The sequence below is a fragment of the Bufo bufo genome, chromosome 3 (genome assembly GCF_905171765.1).
Source record: "Bufo bufo chromosome 3, aBufBuf1.1, whole genome shotgun sequence".
In the NCBI taxonomy this organism is placed as follows: domain Eukaryota; kingdom Metazoa; phylum Chordata; class Amphibia; order Anura; family Bufonidae; genus Bufo; species Bufo bufo.
Window position 1 is genome coordinate 18,773,782 of NC_053391.1, and position 22,426 is coordinate 18,796,207.

General features: G+C 46.0%; 1 pseudogene; it reads left to right on the forward strand.

Moving 5' to 3' along the window:
• Positions 1-12,003: 12,003 nt before the first annotated feature.
• LOC120996721 lies at positions 12,004-12,101 on the forward strand (annotated as a pseudogene).
• Positions 12,102-22,426: the final 10,325 nt, after the last annotated feature.

Below are 22,426 nucleotides of genomic sequence, written 5' to 3' on the forward strand. Positions count from 1 at the left end.
AAGCCAGCAAGGAAACACAATACATGAAAGGAAACATAGAAACATAGAATGTGTCGGCAGATAAGAACCATTTGGCCCATCTAGTCTGCCCAATATACTGAATACTATGGATAGCCCCCGGCCCTATCTTATATAAAGGATGGCCTTATGCCTATCCCATGCATGCTTAAACCCCTTCACTGTATTTGCAGCTACCACTTCTGCAGGAAGGCTATTCCATGCATCCACTACTCTCTCAGTAAAGTAATACTTCCTTATATTACTTTTAAACCTTTGCCCCTCTAATTTAAAACTGTGTCCTCTTGTGGTAGTTTTTCTTCTTTTAAATATGCTCTCCTCCTTTACCGAGTTGATTCCCTTTATGTATTTAAAAGTTTCTATCATATCCCCTCTGTCTCTTCTTTCTTCCAAGCTATACATATTAAGGTCCTTTAACCTTTCCTGGTAAGTTTTATCCTGCAATCCATGTACTAGTTTAGTAGCTCTTCTCTGAACTCTCTCTAGAGTATCTATATCCTTCTGGAGATATGGCCTCCAGTACTGCGCACAATACTCCAAGTGAGGTCTCACCAGTGTTCTGTACAGCGGCATAAGCACTTCACTCTTTCTACTGCTTATACCTCTCCCTATACATCCAAGCATTCTGCTGGCATTTCGTGCTGCTCTATTACATTGTCTTCCCACCTTTAAGTCTTCTGAAATAATTACTCCTAAATCCCTTTCCTCAGATACTGAGGTCAGGACTGTGTCAAATATTCTATATTCTGCCCTTGGGTTTTTACGCCCCAGGACTTATCTTAAAAGAAGCAACAGAAGTCTCCAGCAGAGAACACTTCAAATCCAGGAAGTAGTATAAACCGCAAAGTGAGGCAGTATGGGAGGGAATATAAAGGAAAGAGGATTAGTCTAAATAGGTGACACCTGGGAGAAGGAAATGAGATGACAAAGTGAAACCAAAACAAAGAACATCATGCAAGAGGTAGAAAAGGATGTCTGTCAGACCTTCTCCCAGAAGTGGCGGTGACAGTACCCCTCCCTCTACAGGTGGACTCCGGACACTCAGAACCCACCTTCTCAGGATGAGACCTATGGAAAGCCTTGATGAGACGAGTGGCCTTAATGTCCGCCACTGGGACCCACATCCTCTACTCAGGACCATAACCCTCCCAATGAACAAGGTATTGGAGAGAACCGCGGATAATGCGAGAATCCACAATCCTAGAGACCTGGAATTCAAGATTACCATCAACAAAAATCGGAGGAGGAGGCAAAGAGGAGGGTACAGTGGGTTGGACATAAGGTTTTAATAGAGACCTGTGAAAAACATTATGGATCTTCCAAGTCTGAGGAAGATCAAGACGGAAGGCAACGGGATTGATGACGGACAAGATCTTGTAAGGCCCGATAAACTTAGGACCCAACTTCCAGGAGGGATCCTTCAGTTTGATATTCTAGGTAGACAACCACACCAGATCACCCACATTCAGGTCCGGACCAGGCACGCGTCTCTTATCCGCCACACACTTATATCTCTCACTCATCCTCTTCAGATTACCCTGAATCTTTTGCCAAATAAATGACAAAGACGATGAAAATCTCTCCTCATCAGGTAAACCAGAAGACCCCTCTCCAGAGAATGCCCCAAACTGTGGATGAAACCCATATGCACCAAAAAATGGTGACTTATCAGAGGACTCCTGGCGACGTTTATTTAAAGCAAACTCAGCAAGGGACAAAAAAGAATACCAATCCTCCTGATTCTCAGCCACAAAACAGCGCAGATATGTCTCCAGATTCTGATTGACGCGTTCGGTCTGACCATTTGACTGCGGGTGAAAAGCAGAAGAGAACGACAACCGAACCCCCAAGCGAGAACAGAAGGCTTTCCAAAATCTGGAAACAAATTGCGTGCCCCTATCAGAAACAATGTCTGAAGGAATGCCATGCAATTTAACAATGTGATCAACAAACGCTTGCGCCAACGTCTTAGCATTGGGTAACCCAGGAAAGGGAATGAAATGCGCCATTTTGCTAAAACGGTCGACTACCACCAGAATCACAGTCTTCCCCGAGGAACGAGGTAGGTCCGTAATGAAGTCCATGGACAGATGCGTCCAAGGACGGGAAGGAATGGGTAACGGGAGGAGAGAACCCGATGGCCGTGAATGAGGGACCTTGGCACGAGCCTAGGTCTCGCAGGCTGCCACAAAACCCTTAACCGTCTTACGAAGAGCCGGCCACCAGAATCTCCGAGCAATGAGATCTACTGTGGCTCTACTCCCTGGGTGCCCAGCAAGGACAGTATCATGGTGCTCCTTAAAAACCTTGTGTCGTAAAGCGAGAGGCACAAACAACCTCCCAGGAGGACAAAGATTAGGAGCCTCTGCCTGGGCTGTCTGAACCTCTGCCTCCAAATCAGGATAAAGAGCAGAGACGACCACCCCTTCAGCCAAAATGGGACCCGGGTCTTCAAAGTTCCCCCCTCCCGGAAAACAACGTGACAGGGCATCCGCCTTCACATTTTTAACCCCAGGGCGGAATGTGACAACAAAATTAAACCTAGAAAAGAATAAAGACCATCTGGCCTATCTCGGGTTCAGACGCTTGGCTGATTCCAAGTAGGCCAGATTCTTATGATCGGTAAACACGGTAATAGGGTGTCTGGCTCCCTCTAGCCAATGGCGCCATTCCTCAAAAGCTAATTTGATGGCCAAAAACTCCCTATCTCCCACATCGTAATTTTTCTCTGTGGAAGAGAGTTTCCTTGAGAAAAAGGCACACGGTCACATTTGGAAGGAGAGGGACCCTGAGATAAGACCGCACCCACACCCACCTCAGAAGCGTCCACCTCAACAATAAAAGGTAGAGAGACATCAGGTTGTACCAAAATGGGAGCGGAAGCAAAACTCTCTTTGATACTAGAAAAGGCCTTAAGCGCATCTACCGACCAGGAGGAAAAATCTACCCCCTTTTTAGTCATATCAGTGAGTGGCTTAACAGAGGAATAATTCAAAATGAACTTTCTGTAATAATTGGCAAAACCCAAAAACCGCATCAGCGCCTTCTGATTCTCAGGAAGCTCCCAATCAAGCACATCGCGGACCTTCTCAGGGTCCATGCGAAAACCAGAAGGGGAGAGAAGAAAACCAAGAAATTGAATCTCCGGAACCGCAAACACACATTTTTCCAGTTTAGCATACAATTTATTCTCCTGCAGAATGAGCAAGACCTGACGTAGGTGGTCCATATGTTTTGAAATCAGGAGTAAAAATCAAAATGTTATCTCGATACACCAGTACAAATTTCCCCATTAAATGATAAAAAATGCTGTTCACAAAATGTAGGAAGACGGCCGGAGCATTCATCAAACCAAAGGGCATAACCAAATTCTCGAAATGACCCTCAGGGGTATTGAAGGCCGTCTTCCATTCGTCCCTTTCCCTGACCCTGACTAGGTTGTATGCCCCTCTTAAATCCAACTTAGAAAAAACTTTAGCCCCAACAATCTGGTTAAACAGGTCCGGGATCAGAGGAAGCGGATATGGGTCACGAATTGTGATACAGTTCAGCTCCCTGAAATCCAGACAAGGTCTTAAAGAACCATCTTTTTTCTTAACAAAAAAAAAAAACAGCGGCAACAGGTGACTTCGAGGGTCGGATGTGTCCCTTTCTGAGGCTCCCAGAGATATAAGTACGCATAGCGACTCTTTCAGGTTGGTAGAGATTGTATAAACGTGATTTTGACTGCTTGGCGCCTGGGATGAGATTAATAGGGCAATCGTACTCCGGTGAGGGGGCAGCTCCTGGACACCACTCTCCGAAAACACATCCGAAAATTCAGAGAGAAAAGATGGTACAGTCTTGGTAGAAACCTCTGAAAAAGACGCTGTGAGGCAATTCTCTCTGCAAAAGTCACTCCAACCATTTATTTGCCTTGCTTGCCAATCAATGGTGGGGTTATGTTTAGTGAGCCAGGGTAGCCCCAACACTAAAGGAGTAGGTAATCCGCTTAGGACGAAACATAACATATCCTCAACATGAGCATCACCCACAGTCAAACTTTGTGAACTATGCCCTTTAACGATTTTTGAGAAAGTGGAGCGGAATCGATAGCAAAAACAGGTATATCCTTTTCCAAAGTGCATACCTGGAAACCATGTGTTATAGCAAATTGATTATCAATGAGATTGACAGCTGCTCCACTATCTACAAAAATCTCACAATGTTCTTGCTATCTAGCGCCACCCTGGCAGGTAGGAGAAAACGGGAACTACAAGCAAACGGCAAACCTTCAATTTCCGCATCAACCTTGCCAATAGTAGCAAATGGAAAGTTTTTAGAGGGTTTTTTCTTTTTGTTTCTTTATTACCCTCAGAAAACTCCCTGAATCTCCTAGAGGGGCAAACATTAGCCAAATGATTTATAGCCCCACAACAGAAACAAACCCTCCTCTGAGAGCTGAATCCTCTACTATCAGAGGCAAGCAAACCCAGCTGCATGGCCTCCTGCTCAGAGGGGATTGAGAGAGACTGAGGCCCCTGCGCACTGAATGAGACTGCCCTACTGTCCTTGGACTGAATATGACAGGAAGGAGTGGTCTCTCCTCTCTCTCTAAGACGCCTGTCAATACGAACAGCTAGAGACATGGCAGACTCCAACGAGGCAGGTCTCTCATGAAAAGCAAATGCATCTTTCAATCCCTCCGAAAGACCCTGGCAAAATTGACTTCGGAGTGCAGCATCGTTCCAACCAGTATCAGCTGCCCATCTCCGAAATTCAGAACAATATATCTCTGCGGACTGTTTACCCTGGCATAAAAGACGCAGTTTAGATTCGGCCAGAGCAATACGATCCGGGTCATCATATATCTGCCCCAGGGCTACAAAAAATTCTTCCACCGATCGGAGGGGCCGTGCCCCCACCGGCAGCGAAAAGGCCCAAGACTAAGCGTTATCTCTGAGCAGCGAGATGATCCTTACCCTCTGCTCCTCATCACCAGAGGAATGGGGAAGTAGGCGAAAATGGAGTTTGCAAGCCTCTCTAAAGCGAACAAAATTCTCACTACCCCCAGAGAATGTATCCGGAAGCGAGATCTTAGGCTCGGAACAAACTCCATGAACGCAAGCAGAACCGGTCACCTGAAACTGAGACACAGTTTTTTACGGAGATCTGCTACCTCCAGTGAAAGACCTTGCATGCGGTCAATGAAGGCTGAAACCGGATCCATGCTTAAGACAGTAATGACGGTTTATAATGTCACGGATGATGTTGCAGATAGCTGGAAGTTATGGATAAACATCCGACTGGCTTGATCCAAAACTAAGGAGCATAAAGGTGACCCCTATAAAACCCTAAGAGCTCACCCTGACTGCTAAGCACATACAAGGGTCTCAGAGGTAGACGATTGCATGCCCTCATACCTAGACTGTGTGACACATGAAAACCCTATAATAGTGAGGGGACACGACCACCGGCTCCCTGCACTTAATACGGAGGGAGTCAGGGTCACCTAGAATCAAGCCAGCAAGGAAACACAATACATGAAATGACTTATCTGAACAAGCAGCAACAGAAGTCTCCAGCAGAGAACACTTAAAATCCAGGAAGTAGTATAAACCGCAAAGTGAGGCAGTATGGGAGGTAATATAAAGGAAAGAGGATTAGTCTAAATAGGTGACACCTGGGAGAAGGAAATGAGATGACAATGTGAAACCAAAACAAAGAACATCATGCAAGAGGTAGAAAAGGATGTCTGTCAGACCTTCTCACAGAAGTGGCGGTGACAGAAATGAAATTCAAGAAGTGTAGAACATGTGTATTGTAAAAGGTGGAAAATCATTGTCCAGTTATGATGGTAGTTATATGGAGATCTACATGGAGATATTACAAACAGAGACACATTGTTCTTATACAAAGCACAGATTACAATATCTTATAATTCCTTCCACTTAAAGTCAGTTCAGTGACACTTACCAGATATGGACCCTCCACACACTCAGTACTAGATCTCCAGTCAGTGTCTTCTCCTTAGCAAGTCAGTGATCTAAATAAATTCCCTTGCCGAATTCCATGTTTCTGAGCCATTCTTGGGTCTTTTATACCCCTTTGGTGGCTATTGCTATCTGCTCCTCCTCTTCCCCCAGGAGACGCTCAGTCCCACCTTCATAATCATTGAATCCTTTCATCATCAGATCTGGCTTCCATCATTACCATATGTAATGGAAGAATAATAACCACACCTTTTAATCAACAAGTTTAGCATTTTCTGGCCTCCTGAGATGGTCCTTCATTTACACATTGTATTTGCAGGGTAGGACCTATTGTTCACACTCCTATTTAGCATCTGTAAGAGATTCCTGGGATAATTCGAGACCTTTTCATGTGAGAATCAGTGTAAACAATGAGCATTTTACATCCTGATGAGACACATTCCACCCAGACCTACAACCACATGACTCTTCATCTATAATTCACATATATGACATACTCCTTATTATATCCAGTAGAACAGTTTATAAGACTTTAATAATAAAAGTCCTTATTCCTTACAGATCTCACCTAAAGGATGAATGACTTTAAAACAACGAACCCTCTTTGGTTTTACATTTTTTGTTTATAGGGGTGTCAGGCTGATACTTTTCAGCTGGAAATCATACTAGTTAATGCGACTCAAAAATATTGAGAAATTCGGGGAGGAGAAGGATGCAGAACTAAGCAGAAGCAGCATAGCTGAGCTCCAGCAGCCACAATCGATTACAGCATTATAAGGGTCCATTCACACATCTGTAGTGTATTGTGGATCTGAAATACACTTGGCCGTCACCAGCATAGAACTGCCTATTCTTGTCCGCAATTGCGGACAAGAATAGGACATGTTCTATTTTTTTCCAGAGCCGTGGACCGGAAGATTGGGGGGGGCACTCCGGAAATGCGGATGCGGACAGCACACTGCCCTATAGAGAATGAATGGGTTCGCACCCGTTCAGCAATTTGTGGAACGGATGCGTACAAATTCTACTGACGCGTGAATGGACCCTAAAGCACCCCAAAGGCACCCAAACTGTGCTGGAGCAGATCCCTCTCCACCCACTCTTCCCCAGGAAGACACTGGAGATGACGAGGATGAAGATAAACCCTGGTTCAGCTACAAAACTTGTCTTTTTCTTCACAGTAGCACCAATCCAAGATGGCCCCCGGCACATGCAGGATTCAGCACAGACACCAATGAACTCCAGCAACAAACGCACCACGAGGCAGCAGGTCCATGAGGAGCTGGTAGGACACTGCAAATAAAACTAGTCATGTGAGTGGGGGGTCTGCCCAAAGCTCTCTAGCAGGGGCAAAGTCTGACTTTATTATGAGCCCTAATACAAGCTCTGGACATGATAGGATCACCCTGTCTGCTATGCAAGATTTAATGGCAGACCTGAAAAGTTCTATGCACTCAGATATTCAGTCAGCCTTAAATACTAGAAGGGCAAACATCACGGCCATTGGGGATCGCACTGCGCACCTTGAGGAAAATATGGAGGAGTTTAAGGAAGCACACAACTCCCTAGTGGATTCCTATGATGAGACACAGGATGAGGTTGCTCTCATGAAATGGAAATTAGCAGACCTTGAGGATAGGTCTAGAAGGAATAATATCAGACTCAGAAATATCCCTGAAGACATTAAATAGGACTCTCTGTAGGATTATCTGATAGATCTCTTTATATCAATCCTGCCGTACACCCCAGAGAGGGATTTACTTATAGATAGGGCGCACAGAGTCACTAAACCCAAATCTGTGACGGCTGGCCGGCCAGCTCGCCTTCACTTCTTTCATTTTGAAAACAAGCTTCTCAGGGAAGCAAGAAAAAAAAAAAGTCTTTCCTGAGCGTTATAAACAAGTTTCTTTCTATGCTGATCTCTCTCTAGCAACTCTAGCCAGGAGGAGGGAGTTTTCTAAATATACCACTATCCTGAGAGAGAATGGAATCCCATATCGCTGGGGTTTCCCTGTGAAACGTATTGTCAGTAGAAATGGCACTAACTTTATTTAACTTTCTCCATCTCAAGCTGCAAACCTTCTGGAGAGGTGGTTCTTACTCCAACCAAAAGAGGGAGCCAGATCTCCAGAGAAACAGAAGCCACCCACGCTGACCCAAAAATGGACTGTGGTGAAATCTATGAAGTGATAACCCCCATCATGTAAGGTACCTCACCTGCCTACACCATTCTACATTGGGTGTGCTTTCCTCCACTCTTGACCTATCTATATATCTCGGAACACACAAATGTTATAGTCCTTGATTTTCCATCTACTTCAGATACTCCCCCATATACGAGCTGTTACTTGCCTGTTGGGACATCCAATAAGTCATGTCTTGGCGGTGGCTGTTGGACATCCGCTGTTGGATAAAATTCAGATTTTTCGCCACGTATTTTATTTTTTTGCTATTTTTGTTCTTTTTTTTTTTCATTTGCACAAGATTGGATGCCAAGCTACTCATGTCCCATTCCTCGTCCTCACTGATCTCATTGAAGGTCTGTTCTTCCCCCCAGCCATGTACAACACCACGGGTACCAGATAGGTGACAACGATCACCCTGGGATGCCTGTTATGGTTGGTCTTCCTCCTCCTCAAAGCCACATTCCTCCTCTGACTCCTCTTCCAGCGTTGCCGCAGGTCCAGCAAGCAATGCTGATAAGGCTGTTTCTGGTGGTGATGGTGGCCACAACTCTTCCTCTTCCTGCTCATCTACGGCCTGATCCATCACTCTTCGCAGGGCACGATCCAGGAAGAAAACAAATGGGATGATGTCGCTGATGGTGCCTTCGGTGCGACTGACTAGGTTTGTCACCTCCTCAAAAGGACGCATGAGCCTACAGGCATTGCGCATGAGCGTCCAGTAGCGTGGCAAAAAAATACCCAGCTCCACAGAGGCTGTCTTAGCACCCCGGTCATACAAATACTCGTTGACGGCTTTTTCTTGTTGGAGCAGGCGGTCGAACATTAGGAGTGTTGAATTCCAACGTGTCGGGCTGTCGCAAATCAAGCGCCTCACTGGCATGTTGTTTCGCCGCTGAATATCGGAAAAGTGCGCCATGGCCATGTAGGAACGCCTGAAATGGCCACACACCTCCCTGGCCTGCTTGAGGACTTCCTGTAAGCCTGGGTACTTATGCACAAAGCGTTGTACGATCAGATTCAACACATGTGCCATGCACGGCACATGTGTCAACTTGCCCAAATTCAATGCCGCCAACAAATTGCTTCCGTTGTCACACACCACTTTGCCGATCTCCAGTTGGTGCGGGGTCAGCCACTGATCCACCTGTGCGTTCAGGGCGGGCAAGAGTGCTGGTCCGGTGTGACTCTCTGCTTTCAGGCAAGTCAACCCCAAGACGGCGGGACACTGTCGTATCCGGGATGTGGAATAGCCCCTGGGGAGCTGGGGGGGGGGGTGCAGTTGATGTGGAGCAAGATGCAGCAGCAGAAGAGGACTCAGCCGAGGAGGTTAGCGAAGAGGATGGAGTAGAAGGAGTAGAGGAGGTGGCAGCAGGCCTGCCTGCAAGTCGTGGCGGTGTCACCAACTCCTTTGCAGAGCCACGCATTCCATGCTTGGCAGTCGTCAGCAGGTTTACCCAATGCGCAGTGTACGTGATATACCTGCCCTGACCATGCTTTGCAGACCAGGTATCAGTGGTCAGATGGACCCTTGCCCCAACACTGTGTGCCAGACATGCCACGACTTCCTTTTCCAAAATAGAGTACAGGTTGGGGATTGCCTTTTGTGAAAAAAAAATTCGGCCGGGTACCTTCCACTGCGGTGTCCCAATAGCTACAAATTTTTTGAAGGCCTCAGACTCCACCAGCTTGTATGGTAAAAGCTGGCGGGCTAAGAGTTACGACAAGCCAGCTGTCAGATGCCGGGCAAGGGGGTGACATTGGCTTCTTACAGTCAAAAATTTCCTTGACAGACACCTGACTGTGGGCAGATGAGCAGGAACTGCTGAAGGTGAGAGGCGGAGTGGTGGGTGGTTGAGAGGGGGCAAGGAGGACAGCAGTGGTTGACATGGCTGAAGATGCTGGACCAGGAGGAGGATGGTGGCTTTGAGTTTGTGTGTTGCTTGTACTCATCATGTGTTGATCCCATAGGCGTTTGTGATGTGAGATCATGTGCCTTCGCAAAGCAGTTGTACCTAGGTGGGTGTTGGACTTCCCACGACTCAGTTTCTTTTGGCACAGGTTGCAAATGGCATCGCTGTTATCAGAGGCAGACACACAAAAAAAATGCCACACTGCTGAGCTTTGCAATGACGGCATTCTGGTGGTGGCAACAGCATGCGTTGATTGGCGTGCTGTCTGGCTGACCCTGGGTGCCGATACATGCTGTCTGACTGTGCCACTAGCTCCTTGCGACGACCTCCCTCTGCTTCCAACTCGTCTCCTCCTCCTCTCTGTCTCCCCATCTGAACTTTCCCCCTGTTCTTCTTCTCTTCGAGCGGGCACCCACGTGACATCCACGGACACATCGTCATCATCAACCACTTCATTTGTATCTGACAACTCAGCAAAGGAAGCAGCAGCGGGTACAACATCATCATCATCACACCGTACGTCCATGTGTGTATTGCTGCCTGACTGAGACATATCCCTGTTATCTACATCCTCTGGCAATAATGGTTGTGCATCACTCATTTCTTCCAACTAATGTGTAAATAACTCCTCTGACAGATCAAGTGAAGCGACTGTGGTGCTAGTGTTAGTGGTGGCGGCAGGCGGGCGAGTGGTAACTTGAGAGGTGCCCGAAGCTGAGCTGGAGGAGGATGGTGCGTCAAGGTTCCGAGCGGAAGCTGTAGAAGATTGGGTGTCCTGTGTTAGGCAGTCAACTATGTCCTAAGAACTTTTCGAGTTCAGAGTACGTGGCCTCTGAACACTGGGCATTATTCTAGGGCCAAAGGAAATCACAGCACCACGACCACGACGGCCCCTGCGGGGTTGCCTGCCTCTGCCTGTCATTTTTTTTTTAGATTAGTGGTACTATGCGTGCAAGGTACTGTGCCACCCGATATGAGTGGTGGGCACTGGCAGTGAGCACAGTACACCCTGTGGGCCTGATACACACTGGCAGGCAACTGCAATTATATTAGAGGGGAAAAAAAAAAAAGTAGACTAATGTACTAGCCCTAAAAAGGGCTTTTTGGGGTGCTGTCAGGACGCTGTCCTTATAGCAGATCAGATGAATCTTTGAGGACTGGAGTGGACACAGAACACTGTCCTAGCTAACGAAATCAGCAGCAGCAGCACTCTCCCTGCTCTCACTAACACTGCAGCTTCAGAATGAATCTAAGATGGATGCTGTCCTTGCTTTTTGATTGGAGGTGGGAGGGTCTGGATGGGAGGGTATGCTGCTGATTGGCTGGAATGTGTCTGCTGACTGAGGTACAGGGTCAAAGTTTGCTCAATGATGACGAATAGGGGGCGGACCGAACATCGCATATGTTCGCCCGCCGCGGCAAACGCGAACAAGCGATGTTCGCCGGGAACTGTTCGCCGGCAAATAGTTTGGGACATCTCTACTTCTTGGCCTAAGGCTCCTGCTTCCCAAATGTCTAACAGAACAACAATATTGTGCACCTAAGTGGTTGCAGATTTTGGGAGAAATTTATCAAGCCCTGCACTTTGGAATTTTTTCTTTTTACAGTTGTTAGAAAATGTGCCTTTTTGCCTTTTTAAACTTCTCACATCACTTTTGAACGATAGATGGAAAGTGGTTAGCAATGTTAATGAGCTTTACTTCAGATTTATCACTCTGAATTCTTTTTAAGGCACAAAAAAGTCCCAAAGCCCCTCCAGTAGAAGGGCGGTGTATAAATCTGGAGTAGAATTTCTAGACAAGAGCGTTATGTTTAAAGATGAGCTAAATTTATCAAACAATGTATGACATTTGAGATGTTTGGTGCAAAGTACTCCAACTCAGACTCAAGGAAAACTGAATTAAAATATGACCGTCTTCCACTTCTCTGCCTTTTGGCTATGATCAAGTGTGGTATCTGTTCTTATCAGTCCCGGTGATCCGGTACACTTGGATGGGTGAAGCAGAGAATCACATGGAGGACGCTAGGGAGTATGCCTTTGGACATTATGCAGATGATAGGTAACCAAAGGCCTCCGGATAGAAACCATGGGCCTAGATGTTTGAAAGCCCGAGGTGCAAACGTGCCACAGGAGGGGTGACCCTGGGGTGCCTGAACAAACTGGGGGTAGGGATCCCACTGAGTGATGGCACATTTGCACATACTTCACTTTCTCCCATTTTGAGCGTGCTCACCTCTATCTTTGCCAACTTTATGGCTTGACGTAACAAGGGGTGACAGTCAGGTGGAAGCTAGAGCAAGATTGGTGCTACATCAGCTTTGGTTGAGGGATGGCCATTAGTCCCAGACCCTTGTAGGAGCATTCTGGCCCAGGAGAACTGGGATTGGTTTATGGGGGTTCCCTTGTCTTATGGAGAGGGCCTGCGATGGACCTTATCCTTGTGCACATTTTTGTGTGGTACGCAGCACGATTTTGATGCACAGGTTTTTCATAAAATAAAAAAAAGATTAAGCAGACCTGCCTCAGCCTCCTCTCTGCTCTACCTGTTAGTGATCCCCATCCTCCATACAACTGGTGAGATCTTAGCTAGGAATGGAGCTCATGAAGAGATAGCAGAAGTGCGGAGAGGATGGCGGCTCAGACTGCCATTATAAATAATGAGAGATCTGGTAATGGATTTATAATAAAGTAATATTTCAATATTCTCAATCATTTTATTAATTTTGGACGATGAGGAGTTACAGATTGGTGCATGGATCCAAACAGCCCCTAGAGACTGGCACACGGACCCAATGGGGACAACTACTATAGATGGCAAAATGAGGCTTTGAAATATAATGTTGTACTGGAAAATCACTACAACCCGTTTTCTGATTAAATTTAGTTATTTACACCATTTTAACACATATTGGTCTAGTGCCAGGATGGAATCTAAATCAATTATTAATAATAATAGTAATAATAATCACCATGAATTCCATTTCGTCATTTACTTTTTACCTTAGTTTTATATCATTCCAAAGAAAAAATGTGGGTGATTGAGTCAGCACAACCCTGTATGCAGGTGCACATCACTATGGCGAAATACATATACAGGGAGTGCAGAATTATTAGGCAAGTTGTATTTTTGAGGATTAATTTTATTATTGAACAACAACCATGTTCTCAATGAACCCAAAAAACTCATTAATATCAAAGCTGAATATTTTTGGAAGTAGTTTTTAGTTTGTTTTTAGTTTTAGCTATTTTAGGGGGATATCTGTGTGTGCAGGTGACTATTACTGTGCATAATTATTAGGCAACTTAACAAAAAACAAATATATACCCATTTCAAATATTTATTTTTACCAGTGAAACCAATATAACATCTCAACATTCACAAATATACATTTCTGACATTCAAAAACAAAACAAAAACAAATCAGTGACCAATATAGCCACCTTTCTTTGCAAGGACACTCAAAAGCCTGCCATCCATGGATTCTGTCAGTGTTTTGATCTGTTCACCATCAACATTGCGTGCAGCAACCACAGCCTCCCAGACACTGTTCAGAGAGGTGTACTGTTTTCCCTCCTTGTAAATCTCACATTTGATGATGGACCACAGGTTCTCAATGGGGTTCAGATCAGGTGAACAAGGAGGCCATGTCATTAGATTTTCTTCTTTTATACTCTTTCTTGCCAGCCACGCTGTGGAGTACTTGGACGCGTGTGATGGAGCATTGTCCTGCATGAAAATCATGTTTTTCTTGAAGGATGCAGACTTCTTCCTGTACCACTGCTTGAAGAAGGTGTCTTCCAGAAACTGGCAGTAGGACTGGGAGTTGAGCTTGACTCCATCCTCAACCCGAAAATGCCCCACCAGCTCATCTTTGATGATACCAGCCCAAACCAGTACTCCACCTCCTCCTTGCTGGCGTCTGAGTCGGACTGGAGCTCTCTGCCCTTTACCAATCCAGCCACGGGCCCATCCATCTGGCCCATCAAGACTCACTCTCATTTCATCAGTCCATAAAACCTTAGAAAAATCAGTCTTGAGATATTTCTTGGCCCAGTCTTGACGTTTCAGCTTGTGTGTCTTGTTCAGTGGTGGTCATCTTTCAGCCTTTCTTACCTTGGCCATGTCTCTAAGTATTGCACACCTTGTGCTTTTGGGCACTCCAGTGATGTTGCAGCTCTGAAATATGGCCAAACTGGTGGCAAGTGGCATCTTGACAGCTGCACGCTTGACTTTTCTCAGTTCATGGGCAGTTATTTTGCGCCTTGGTTTTTCCACACGCTTCTTGCGACCCTGTTGACTATTTTGAATGAAACGCTTGATTGTTCGATGATCACGCTTCAGAAGCTTTGCAATTTTAAGAGTGCTGCATCCCTCTGCAAGATATCTCACTATTTTTGACTTTTCTGAGCCTGTCAAGTCCTTCTTTTGACCCATTTTGCCAAAGGAAAGGAAGTTGCCTAATAATTATGCACACCTGATATAGGGTGTTGATGTCATTAGACCACACCCCTTCTCATTACAGAGATGCACATCACCTAATATGCTTAATTGGTAGTAGGCTTTCGAGCCTATACAGCTTGGAGTAAGACAACATGCATAAAGAGGATGATGTGGTCAAAATACTCATTTGCCTAATAATTCTGTACAGGGTGTACAAACGCAAAACACAAATGTGATAGCACTCTGCAACATTTTGGGCTTCTTTCTGGTAATTTTTTAAATATAATGTGCAATTGTTTATTTTGGGACTACAGTATATACACTCAGCGGCGTAGCTAAAGGCTCATGGGCCCTGGTGTAAGAGTTCAGCTTGGGCCCCTCTTCCCTCAGTGCTTTGTGGCCAGAAGCAGGGAAGCACATAGCCTTCATGCCTCAGGCAAAAATCAAAACGCCCCCCCCCCCCCCATGCCAAATTCTTGACCTAACCTCTTCCCTCCAGCCAGATGTGTAACTTTACCAGCATGCACTTTCAATAATACCAGTGTCTTCTTATGTGGCACAAGGGTCTTTGGGCCCCTTCAGGCTCCTGGGCCCGGTACCGACTGCTACCTCTGCATTCCCTAAAGTTACACCCCTGTATACACTGTTATGGGTGCTTTTTGTTTAGAGACCTTCATTATAAAACTATATACAGATACCCATAGATGTGCTGGAAATAAAAGTATCTACTGTAAAAATAACATGTGAACAAACCAGATAATATATTCTAGATTATCCCTATCACTAAGCCTTTTTCCATCTATTATTGGTATTTGGTGTGATCCAGTGATGGCAGTCAGGATCGGTGATTGTCCGTGTTCCCTGCTTAGTTACAGGTATGTACTATCACATGTATGGACACGGCTTTTTGCTTACTGGGGTGAAAAAACCCCCCATCTGTTTCATATAGTGCACATCTAGGATTAAACGTGCATAAGTGAGTGTCACATTTATGCCAGAAATATAGCTTTTTGGTTACTGGGGTGAAAAAAAACCTCTGATATACTGCACATCTGGGATTAGACGTGCATAAGTCACTGTGAAATTTAGGCCACTAATACGGCTCTCTCATACTGGGGCATACTGGCGTGAAAAAAACCCATCTGTTTCATATAGTGCACATCTAGGATTATAGGTGCATAAATGAGTGTCACATTTAGGCCACAAATACAGCTTTGCTTACTGGGGTTAAAAAACCCTCTGATATACTGCACATGTGGGATTAGACGTGCATAAGGGAGTGTCACATTTAGGCCAGAAATACAGATTTTTGCTTACTGGGGTGAAAAAAAACCATCTGTTTCATATAGTGTACATCCAGGATTAGACCTGCATAAGTGAGTGTCACATTTAGGCCAGAAATACAGCTTTTTGCTTACTGGGGTGAAAAAACCCATCTGTTTCATATAGTGCACATCTAGGATTAGACGTGCATAAGTGAGTGTCACATTTCGGTCACAAATACGGCTTTCTGCTTACTGGGGTTAAAAAACCCTCTGATATACTGCACATCTGGGATTAGACGTGCATAAGTTACTGTGAAATTTAGGCCACAAATACCGCTGTCATATAGAGTTAAAAAAAAATTAAATTTGTGCAATACCTTACATCAGGGTTTTTATTGGCGGTTAATTATTTAACAGACTTAACCACATTTTACTTTGCTTGGTGAATGCTAACTATGAGGCAAACATCTAATAAGGGACGCGGTCATGGTCATGGTGGTGGTGTTAGTGGAACCTCCGGCACAGGGAGAGGACGTGGCCGTTCTGCCACAGCTACACATCCTACTGAACCTACTACCAGTAGCCGCCAGAATCTACAGCGATATTTGGTCGGGCCTTATGCCGTTCTAAGGATGGTAAGGCCTGAGCAAGTACAGGCGCTAGTCAATTGGGTGGCCGACAGTGGATCCAGCACGTTCACATTATCTCCCACCCAGTCTTCTGCAGAAAGCGCACAGGTGGCGCCTGAAACCCATGCCCATCAGTCTGTCACATCACCCCTGTGCATATCGGGGAACCTGTCTGAGCCTCAAGTCATGCAGCAGTCTCTTATGCTGTTTGAAGAGTCTGCTGGCAGGGTTACCCAAGGGCATCCACCTAGCCCTTCCCCAGGGGTGGAAGACATCGAATGCACTGACGTACAACCACTTATGTTTCCTGATGAGGACATGGGAATACCGCTTCAGCACGTCTCTGATGATGACGAAACACAGGTGCCAACTGCTGCGTCTTTCTGCAGTGTGCAGACCGAAAAGGAGGTCAGGGAGGAAGACGATGCAGGGGACGATGAGGTCCTAGACCCCACATGGAATGAAGGTCGTGCCACTGACTTTCACAGTTCGGAGGAAGAGGCAGTGGTGAGACCGAGCCAACAGCGTAGCAAAAGAGGGAGCAGGGTGCAAAATCAGAGCAGCCGTCGCCAAAACAGTTCGCCTGCTACTGGCCACAGTCACCAGGGACCGAGCACACCAAAGGCAGCTTCAAGGAGTTCCCTGGCATGGCACTTCTTCACACAATGTGCGGACGACAAGACCAGAGTGGTTTGCACGCTATGCCATCAGAGCCTGAAGCGAGGCATTAACGTTCTGAACCTTGGCACAACCTGCATGACCAGGCATCTAGATGCGAGACACGGGCTGCAGTGGAGTAAGCACCTTCAAAACCAAGAGAGGGCTCAGGCCCCTCCTGCTCCCTCTTCTGCTGCTGCCTCGGCCTCTTCCTCCGCCTCTGGAGGAACGTTGGTACCTGCCGCCCAGCAAACAGAGGATGTGCCACCAACAACACCACCTCCGTCACCAAGCATCTCCACCATGTCACACGGAAGCGTTCATCTCTCCATCTCACAAACCTTTGAGAGAAAGCGTAAATTTCCACCGAGCCACCCTCGATCCCTTGCCCTGAATGCCAGCATTTCTAAACTACTGGCCTTTGAAATGCTGTCATTCAGGCTGGTGGAGACGGACAGCTTCAAACAGCTCATGTCGCTTGCTGTCCAACAGTACGTCGTTCCCAGCCGCCACTACTTCTCCAGGAGAGCCGTGCCCTCCCTGCACAACCAAGTATCGGATAAAATCAAGTGTGCACTGCGCAACGCCATCTGTGGCAAGGTCCACCTAACCACAGATACGTGGACCAGTAAGCACAGCCAGGGACGCTATATCTCCCTAACTGCACACTGGGAAAATGTAGTGGCGGCTGGGCCCCAGACGAAGAGCTGTTTGGCGCACGTTCTTCCGCCGCCAAGGATCGCAGGGCATCATTCTTTGCCTCCTGTTGCCTCCTCTTCCTACTCGGCTTCCTCCTCCTCTTCTACCACCTCCTCATCGGTCAGCGACAGACCTTCACCACCAACTTCAGCACAGCCAGGGGTAAACATCAGCAGGCCATTCTGAAACTGATGTGTTTGGGGGACAGGCCCCACACCGCGCAGGAGTTGTGGCGGGGTATAGAACAACAGATCGACGAGTGGTTGCTGCCAGTGAGCCTCAAGCCCGGCCTGGTGGTGTGCGATAATGGGCGAAATCTCATTGCAGCTCTGGGACTAGCCGGTTTGACGCACATCCCTTGCCTGGCGCATGTGCTGAATTTGGTGGTGCAGAAATTCATTCACAACTACACCGACATGTCAGAGCTGCTGCATAAAGTGCGAGTCATCTGTGCGCGCTTCCGGCGTTCTCATCCTGCCGCCGCTCGGCTGTCTGCTCTACAGCGTAACTTCGGCCTTCCCGCTCACCGCCTCATATGCGACGTGCCCACCAGGTGGAACTCCACCTTGCACATGCTCGAGAGACTATGCGAGCAGCAGCAGGCCATAGTGCAGTTTCAGCTGCAGCGGGTGAGTCGCACTGCGGAACAGCACCACTTCACCACCAATGACTGGGCCTCCATGCGAGACCTGTGTGCCCTGTTGCGCTGTTTCGAGTACTCCACCAACATGGCCAGTGGCGATGACGCCGTTATCAGCGTTACAATACCACTTCTATGTCTCCTTGAGAAAACACTTAGGGCGATGATGGAAGAGGATGTGGCCGAGGAGGAAGAGGGGTCATCTCTAACACTTTCAGGCCAGTCTTTTAGAATTGGCTCAGAAAGAGGATTTTTGCAACAGCAGAGGCCAGGTACAAATTTGGCCAGCCAGGGCCCACTACTGGAGGACGAGGAGGATGAGGAGGAGGAGGATGGGGGTGAAGCATGTTCACAGCGGGGTGGCATCCAACGCAGCTCGGGCCCATTACGCCTCCCACAGAGGACAGCTTGTCCTTACCTCTGGGCAGCCTGGCACACATGAGCGACTACATGCTGCAGTGCCTGCGCAATGACAGCAGAGTTGCCCACATTTTAACGTGTGCTGACTACTGGGTGGCCACCCTGCTGGATCCCCGTTACAAAGACAATGTGCCGTCCTTAATTCCCTCACTGGAGCGTGATCGGAAGATGCGCGACTACAGGCGCACGCTGGTAGACGCGCTCCTGAGAGCATTCCCGACTGATGCCGGGGGACAAGTGGAAGCACAAGGCGAAGGCAGGGGAGGAGGAAGAGGTCACCAACGCAGTGGTGTCAGCGGCGGCACCTCAGAAGGCAGGTAGCATGGCCGACATGTGGAAAAGCTTTGTCACCTGGCCGCAACAACCGGCCCCAACTGCTTATATGGAGCGTGTTAGCAGGAGGCAGCATTTGAACAACATGGTGGAACAGTACCTGTGCACACGACTACACGTACTGACTGATGGTTCTGCCCCTCAACTTCTGGGTCTCCAAATTGTCCACATGGCCAGAGCTTGCCCTTTATGCCTTAGAGGTGCTGGCCTGCCCTGCAGCCAGTGTACTCTCTGAACGTGTATTTAGCACGGCAGGAGGCGTCATTACAGACAGACGCAGCCATCTGTCCACAGCCAACGTGGACAAGCTCACATTCATTAAAATGAACGAGTCGTGGATCCCACAAGACTTGTCTGTACCTTGTGCAGAATAGACAGTTCTAACAGCCTCAACCATCCATCCTTGTACTTAAGTGCACTTATTCCTTTTTTTTTTTTTTTTTTTTTATATGTCCCAATATTTTGGGGGATACCCCTATGTAAAAATGCAAAATAACACATCTGTGTTGGCTACCTATTCCTCCTTCGCCGCCGCTTCCACCTAGACCGCCACGTGAGCCTACACGGCCACATCCACCCATTCACTGCCTCCTCAACCTCTTCCTCCTACATCATTCCTAATTTTTATTTTTTTTAAGGTCTTTTATGTTTTTTAAATTAATTTCCCTATTCACATTTGTTTGCAGAGCATTTGCCATGCTCTTAAGCACATTTTGCTGCCTTTTGCAGCCCTCTAGCTCTTTCCGGGGCTATTTTATAGCCATTTTAGTGGCCAAAAGTTCGGGTCCCTATTGACTTCAATGGGGTTCGGGGTCAAGTTCGGGTTCCGAACTCAAACTTTTTTTTCCAAGTTCGGCCGAACCTGCACATCCAGGTGTCCGCCTAACTCTAATCACAGATGCAGCAAAGTACTTTGCCCAAAATGGGTGTTTTTTTAAAAACAGAATAGCACAGCAGTATCTAAAGCAGGGGTGCACAACCTTTTCTGGTTGGGTGCCATATTGTCAGCCTAAACCAATTCCAAGGGCCGAAAATAAAACTAAGAGAGGTATTACCAACTGAAATACTATATTTTTGACATATTGAACATACAGTTTATATTATAAATGTTTAGTTACTCTTCGAGTACTCCCTTCTAATGGGAGAAAACATGAAAGATACATGTGAGCAGCCGTAAAACATAGATATACATGTCTGTCACCAGATGGTTGGGGGCCGCACAGAATGGCATCGAGGGCCGCATGTGGCCCTCGGGCCGCAGGTTGTGCACCCCTGATCTAAAGCGTGTATCTCACACTAACAGATGCAGACAAGGCTGCAAATTAAGTATTTTGACCAAAAAGGCTGTTTTTTTAATAACAGAATATGACAGCGGTATCTAAAGGGTGTATCTCACACTGACAGATGCAGACAAGGCTGCAAATTAAGTATTTAGCCCAAAAAGAGTGTTTTTTGTAATAACAAAATAGGACAGCGGTATCTAAAGCGTGTATCTCACACTGACAGATGCAGCAAGGGCTGTAAAATTGAGAATTTTGACCAAAAATTGTGTTTTTTAAAACCAAGAATATTATAGCTGTATTTCTAGCTTAAATTGCACACTGACTAATGCGGCAGAGGCCCCAGATGGAGGGTATTGCCAAAAATTGGTGTTTTTTAAAAGCCAGAAAATTATTGAAGTATATCAAGCTTGTTTTTAACAATCACAGATGCAGCAAAGGCTGAAATGTTAAGTACTTTGCCCAAAATTGGTGTTTTTTTAATAACAGAATATGACAGCGGTACCTAAATTGTGTATCTCACACTAACAGATGCAGAGAAGGCCGCAAATTAAGCGTTTTGCCCAAAATGGGTGTTTTTTTAATAACAGAATAACACAGCAGTATCTGTAACAGATGCAGACAAGGCCGCAAATTAAGTATTTAGCCCAAAAAGAGTGTTTTTTGTAATAACGGAATATGACAGTGGTATCTAAAGCGTGTATCTCACACTGACAGATGCAGAAAGGGCTGTAAAATTGAGTATTTTGCCTAAAAATTGTGTTTTTTAAAAGCCATAGAATTATTGAAGTATTTCAAGCTTGTTTTAACAATCACAGATGCAGCAAAGGCTGCAATATTAAGTACTTTGCTCAAAATGGGTGTTGTTTTAAAACCAGAATAGCACAGCAGTATCTAAAGCGTGTATCTCACACTAACAGATGCAGACAAGGCCACAAATTAAAGGGGTTGGCCACCTTATGCATAAAAATAAAAAAAATGGCCCCAGATAATAACTAAAGCCAAGAGATATTAGTATAATGATAGATATACTGTGTATGTATAATTTTTCTAATGTGTTCAGCATAGTATGCGCCCATAGACGAGAGGCTGTGTGGGCGGAGAAGCTGCAAAGTGAAAGTAAAAATCCCAGCATGCATCACAGCAAGCATCTTCAGAGGAGCGGTCACATGACATCCCTGGCCAACTGTGATACCATAGTAACAACAGCACCTCAGGTGTCATTTCATCAAGTCAGCATCTATCTAATATCTATCTATTATCTATCTATCTATCTATCATCTATCTCATATCTATCTATCTCATAGCTATCAATTCAATTTTTGGGATACTGTCTTATGTAAGGGCTCTTTTTTATTTTTTGAACAATTGTCTTATGTAGGGTCTCATTTTTGGCGGGATGAGATGGCAGTTTAATTGGAACTATTTTGGGGGGCATACGCTTTTTTGATAGCTTGGTATTACACTTTTTGTGATGTAAGATGACAAAAAATGGCTTATTTTACACCGTTTTCATATATATTTTTTTACAGTGTTCACCTGAGAGGTTAGGTCATGTGATATTTTTATAGAGCAGGTTCTTACAGACTAGTGGAAAAATACTCAGGGTCAGGAAGTCAGTAGTTGTGGCCCAGTGTATGATTACTCAGAGGTGTCATTAATTTTCACTATTAAACCTAGTTTGCCTTATTGTAGTTATTTAAAACATAACTTTTATTTCATCTAATTTTTAGAATATTGTGACACTATACTAAAACAATGCTGTTATTTCACTGCTTTATTGGAAGTGTGTATAGCTGGCAGCTCTAGTCCCATTGGTCAGGCGGCAGTATGTCAGAGGGGTCGCCTTCAACAAGGTATTGCTCGGCCTAGGTTCTATCCCTAAATAAGCTAGTCGTGGAGAGCTGGGAGAACCCTAACAGGATGTATTCCGGGCACCCGCCCTTAAAAGGGCGACCCACATCCGCTGGAACCT